The sequence below is a fragment of the Manis javanica genome, chromosome 15 (assembly GCF_040802235.1).
Source record: "Manis javanica isolate MJ-LG chromosome 15, MJ_LKY, whole genome shotgun sequence".
In the NCBI taxonomy this organism is placed as follows: Eukaryota; Metazoa; Chordata; class Mammalia; order Pholidota; family Manidae; genus Manis; species Manis javanica.
Window position 1 is genome coordinate 70,320,742 of NC_133170.1, and position 6,000 is coordinate 70,326,741.

Consider the following 6,000-nt stretch of genomic DNA (forward strand, 5'->3'; position numbering starts at 1 on the left):
CTTGTCTTTTCACTGAGCAATACATCTTGGACATCTTCCCTGTCGATCCCATTCTTTTTACAGCTGCATTGCATTCCATCATTGGGACTACAGGATCATGTATTTCCCCAAGCCCTTACTGATGGACATCTGGGTTGTTTCCAGTATTTTTGCTGTTACAGAGAGTGCAGTGAATATCCTTGTACATCTATCTTTATGTCCTTGTGGGAGAATTTTTCATAGGTGGATTGTTACTGATGTCTAAGCACGATTGATTCAGAATGCTCCATGTTGAATGTTCAAGAGACATGGTCTCAGTTCTCAGAAGGGCGCAGCTAGGCAAACACCATCTTGCTCATGTTTCTCCCCATTACAGTCCTGACCAGGAACCTCAGCTTTCACATCGTGCCTTCCCAGAGGTGAGAAAGTCTGGGCAGAGCCCACTCAATTCCCTCCCACATCTTCAAATATGAGGCCCAGGTAAAATCCTCTCCCCTGGATCGGGCAACTTTGGGGTTTGCATTTATTATTGGAGTGCTAGCTGTGTGCTGGGATCTGGAACACCATGGTGAGTGTCATGGATATGGTCCTGCTCTCCTGGGGCTGACATTCTAGTGAAGGGTGCAGCAAACAAGAAGACAAATGAGTAATGCAGGAGGGCCACTTTTAGCCACTTCTTGAAGCCACATCAGGCTAACAGCAGGGTGGGTGGTAGGGACTGATCCTTGGATGCCCTACCTTATAAATAGCCTTACCAGCTCCAACTGGAATGGGACCATTTCTCTGTGGTAGGACATGCATTATTCCTGTGTCTTGTCCAGTCTGTAGAGAAGTGTGTCCCTCTCTCTTCCTAGACCCACAAAGGCCCTGGAATGAATGATTTCACAGAAATAAACCCCAGTTTTTGTGGAGGCAGCCATGAATAGTGAGAAGAGCACATAATGAGGGCTTAGAGAGGCCTAGGGTAAATCCTAGCTATGGTTGGCCGAGGAATGGCCCTCCGAAGATGTCCATGTCCTAATTCCCAGAACCTGTGAATATGTTACTTTACATGGCCAAGGGACTTTGCAGATGCAAATCAGTTAAGGATTTTGAGATGAGAAGATTTCCTGGACTTTCTGGGGTGGGGTGAAATCACAAGGGTCCTTATACAAGGGAGTCAGGAAGTTCAGAGTCAGTAGTAGGAGATGTGATGATGGCAGCAGAGGCTGGAGTGATAATGAGGCCATAAGCAAGGGAGCAGGTAGCCTCCAGAAGCTTGGAAAGGCAAGGAGGTGATTCTCCCCTAGAACCTCCAAAGTGAATGCTGCCCTGACCATTTGGATATCTGACCTGAACTCGGAGAGAAATCTTATCCTAAGTTACTAAGTTTTGGTAATTCGTTATAGCAGCAATTGGAAACTAATTCAGCAGCTCTGCCACTTACTGCTGTGTGACTCTAGACAAGCTGTTAACCTCTCTGAGCCTCAGTTTATCATCATAAAATGAGTATAATGGTACCTCCCCTGTGTGTTTTTTTTTAAACATTTAGAGATAAGTGCCTACCTTAGTGCCTGGAGCATATTAGGGGCTGAGCAACTAAACAGAAGGCATTATATTATTATTGTTTCTGCTGATGCTGTTATTGTTGATCATTTAACTCCTCCACAGTACTACAGGACTATATGAAATCTATGTATTTTTCCTTTCATATGCTCAACAGAAGTGCAACCCACAAATTGTGCAATTATCTATTTAAACCCATCTTCTCTTACTCAACTAGTCACTCTTATTCCTGACCTCACACTGAAATCACTGGGACCTTTTAAAAACACATATGCCTGGTTCTGCCCCAAGCTAATTACATCAGAATCTCTGGGAGTGGAGCTGGACTTCAGTATTTTTAAAAAGCCCCCCAAGTGGTTCTGGTGGCAGCCAGGATAAAGAAACACTGAACCCAACCATTAGCTCCCTGGAGGCAGGAATCAGATCTTATTTATAGCTTTCTCTCCAGCACCTAACCTGGTGCCTGGCACTTAGTAGGTGCTAACTGTATGTGTTTAATTAATTTTTTTTTTTTGCTTAGGTAAACTGTTCACCTGATTTTTAAAATGTCAAAAAATATGCAGTGGAATGTCTTCTTCTTTATCAGACTATCCACCTCGTTCTTACTTCTCCCCAGCCACCAGTACAGGTTATCATTATTTCAGTTTTTTTTCAGAATATCTTTATGCAGAGATAAGCAAACTGAACATATATATATGAATGTCCACACGTGTGTGTGCATACGTTTATGTAAGAATGTGCCATTCTTCATTCTTCTCTGGTGGTATTACACATCCATGGCCTCATGGTGGATAGACTGTTCTTCTTCACACCTTGACTTTGAACTTGGCTGTGTGACTCATTTTGGTCAATGGGATGTTAGCTGACAAGACATGAGAGTCTTGAAAAGGTTTTGTGTGAATGGTCTTGCTCTCTTGTGCTCCACGATCCACCATGACAGAAACATGCCATGGTTAACTATTGCCTTCAACCTGGCCCTTGAATGAGGAACGTGGAACAGACCCAATCAAGACCTGAAGCTTGCAGCCTGAAGCAGGCTACCCTCAGAGTCCAGGCAAGATCAGCAGAACCCAATCAGCTGTCAGATCCACGGGCACAAGAATGAATCATGACTCTTAAGTTTTGGGGTGGTTTGCTAAGCAACATTATTGTGGGAATACCATACTCATGCTCCTCTGTGCCTTATTATTTGCCAGGATATCATGGAAATCTTCCTATACCAACGAATAGAGAGGTATCTCATTCTTTTAAAAAAATTTATATAGAATATCATTGTTCAGATACACCCTTATTTATTTAACTAGTCTATTCAAGGACATCCAGATTGTTCCCAATATTTTGCTTTTATAGTGAAAAAGGTTCTGCATTGAATAACCTTGTCTATACATCATTTTGTACAAGTTAAAATATCTCTGCAGGATAAATTCCCAAAAGGGAAACTGCTGTGTCAGAGAATATCTGCATTTATAATTTTGATAGATATCATCAAATTATGCACCACAGGAACACTCCTACCAACAGTGCTTGAGAATACCTATTTCCCCACAGCTTTGCCAACACAGTGTGTTATTAACCTTTTGGATTTTTGCCAATCTGATGGGGAAAATGGTATCTCAGTGTAGCTTTAATTTGCATTTCTCTTTTTTTGAGTTAGATTGAGTATCGTTTCAATTGCTTAAGAGTCACTTGTGTTTTCATTTCCATAACTGTCTATTCATTACCATTTAAATCATTTTTCTATTAGATTGTCTTTTTCTAATTGATTCCCTCAACACATATTTGCTGAATAAATGAATGAAATAAGATGAATTTAAATAGGGGCCACTGAATACCATGGTTCAACGTCTCAAACCCAGCAGAAGCAAGAATAGATTTGGCATGGCTGTGGTTGTTCATTGCGTTCTTTGATAAAAAGCCCAGGACCCCACATTTAAACTCCTGATGGACAGCCCAGCAAGAGGCTGAGATAGAGAGGTACACGTGAGCAGCCTCTGGGGGCAAAGAGCTGAGAATATCCAGGGAGCTGCCTCTGTCCCTACTGGGACATTCAGTGGGAGTGGACCAGGGTGGCACTGTATGTTCTTTAGGGCCCAAAGATCTTACTCTCTGAGATGGCTGGTTGGGAGTGATCTATTTGCTAGATATAGCACTAGACGCTAGATAAGCAGGTGGCTGGTTGACATCCGAGTGTGACTGTGAAGGAGGTAAATCTGGGCTCTCACCTGATGGAAGGTACATCAGACCCAGTCTGAATGCCTTCCATGAACCACAAAGCTGCCTGCTTTCCGGCCAGAGTGGGCTCAGCACCAGCTGCCACTGTTCTCGTGGTCTTAGAAATGGTTGTGGCCACGAGCCTCTCCTGTCATTCCTGCTGCGGCAGCTGTTCTTGACCCTTGCATCCTTTGTGTCCTCTGAAGCATGAGACATTGGGAAGTCCAGTTGATAGCCACCTGCATGAAATCAAGAAATGCGGGGGAGTTGACACCCCACAGGGACCCATGAGAACTGGTGGATAAATTATTCCCACCCCCAGATGGATGGTTCAGCGGTCTAGCCTCTCCAAAGTCTTCTACGATACCGAGCAACCAGCCTGTCCCCCAGCCGCTCCAGCTCTATAATGCATTCCCTTTGCTGTCGCCCCCCTTTTCCCTCACTCTTGCTTCCTTGGGAGCACACTCCCCAGGACAGTGCAGGCACGTGTTTTGGCCCCAGGCTCTGTTTTCTAGGGAACCCCTGCTAAGACCAAAAGTAAGCTCATTTCCATCTAGATGGGGGTTTCTATAAATTGGATATCGGACACCTAGATCCTAAAAGCAAAATGGCTTCTGGTATAACTGCAAAAATAGTTTAAAAAAAACAAACTTCTCTTCTTTGAGCACGTAGTATGTGCTCACTCTATGCTCAAAGTTTCACACGTATTATATCACAGGATCCCTACGAAATATGACTGCTACCATCTTATCAGTAAAGAAACTGAGTCTTTGGATGTTTAAGTTAATAAATGATTGAGAACCCAGTTCTGCTCAGCCCCAAACCAGTACTTGTGTGACTCAAAAGTCACGTGAAATGCTGACATGCATTTGAAAAAATGGCTTAACAGAGGAAGTCATATAAATTTGTCTGTGTGCCTCTTTATAGACTCATCCTTCTGTTTCATAGAAGTAAGAGGTTACTGATAACAATGCAGACCTTACAGGTGGGCAAATTTTGTGCTTTCCAAGGTCTTCCATTTTTTATCTTACCTACTAATCATGACTGAACCCCATTGATACAAAGCAGAAGCCAAAGCCCAGAGAAGCTAGGGGGCTTACCAAAAAATGCCCAGCTTGGGGCTACTGGAATTAGACCTGGATTTTTGTGCCCCCATTTATACATAGCTCTACCTTGCCTGCATCTGAGCACATATGTGTGATTCTTCTTGCTGCCTTAGAGATTGTTTTGGAAACATGCAATGGTGAAAATTTTTAAAATAAAACAAGAGCACAGAGTAAAAGATAAAGACTCACTTTTTGTCTCCTTAAAAAATCTTTAAAAAACTTTAAGTCTTTTCCATTTTCCAGGATGTGTGCACACACTTGCATGTATGTGTGTGTGTGTGTGTGTGTGTGTGTGTGTGTGTGTGTGTGTGTATCCTTTCAGAGTTATTCTATGAATATTCTGGTGCACATGTCTACATGGGACACACTTAAAACACTCAGTTGGCAGCTCATTATCCCATACCCTGCTTGGAGATTATTTCTTCTCCACGCATGTCAGTTGCTTCTCTTTTGAGGAGCATTTGTTGCATGGTATGGACAGACCTGAAGTCATTTGTCTGACTCTCCATTGAGAACAGGCAGGTTGCCTTCTGCCTCCCGTTGTGCATTTGTAATTAGAGAGCATCACTTAATGGATGAGAGGATAGGAAGTGAAGGACTTACTCAAGGACATGCGGCTCTTTGGTGGCATAGCTGGGATTTGAACGTACATCTCCTGAGCCTGGTCCACCATGTTCATGGCTCCTTCACAAAGGTGCAGGTGCTTTGGAAAAAGGAGAGGTCTGGCACTAGCACCCCAAAAGACCAGTTTGGAGGAACAGGAATAGACATGCCCCCTGCTTCTAGGCAGTGTCTCACACAGCCATTCTCATGATTCTCTTGACAGGTAACAGCCACAAACAACCTTTCTCCAGTGCCCCTCGTGCCCCTCTGCTCTAGTCCAGCACAGCAGCTCGGCAAGCCTCAGGACACCTCCTGGATGACAGGCAAGTCATTGATTAGCCCCGAGAATCTGCTGAAAGCAGGCTCTGTTTAAAGAAGCACATGTTTCTGGGTGCTGAGTCACATTGGGCTGGCCCAGCAGGCCTGAGTCAGGGCGGCATGGATGTTCACAGCACAGGGGCTGCTGTAGCCGGACTCAGACGTCCCTGAAGAGGTGCAGAGCTAAGACACCACATTTGATAAGATGAAATATGATACCTGGAGCCCCCCATCAGTG

The 6,000-nt window shown here is 44.0% G+C and overlaps 1 long non-coding RNA gene across 1 annotated transcript in view; it reads left to right on the forward strand.

Moving 5' to 3' along the window:
* LOC118973896 (uncharacterized) overlaps nucleotides 1-5,770 on the forward strand; it is a 112,555-nt gene extending 106,785 nt beyond the window's left edge. Inside the window, exon 3 of the long non-coding RNA XR_005063419.2 lies at nucleotides 5,668-5,770. This is a non-coding gene — a long non-coding RNA (uncharacterized lncRNA). The remainder of the gene's footprint in view (nucleotides 1-5,667) is intronic.
* Nucleotides 5,771-6,000: the final 230 nt, after the last annotated feature.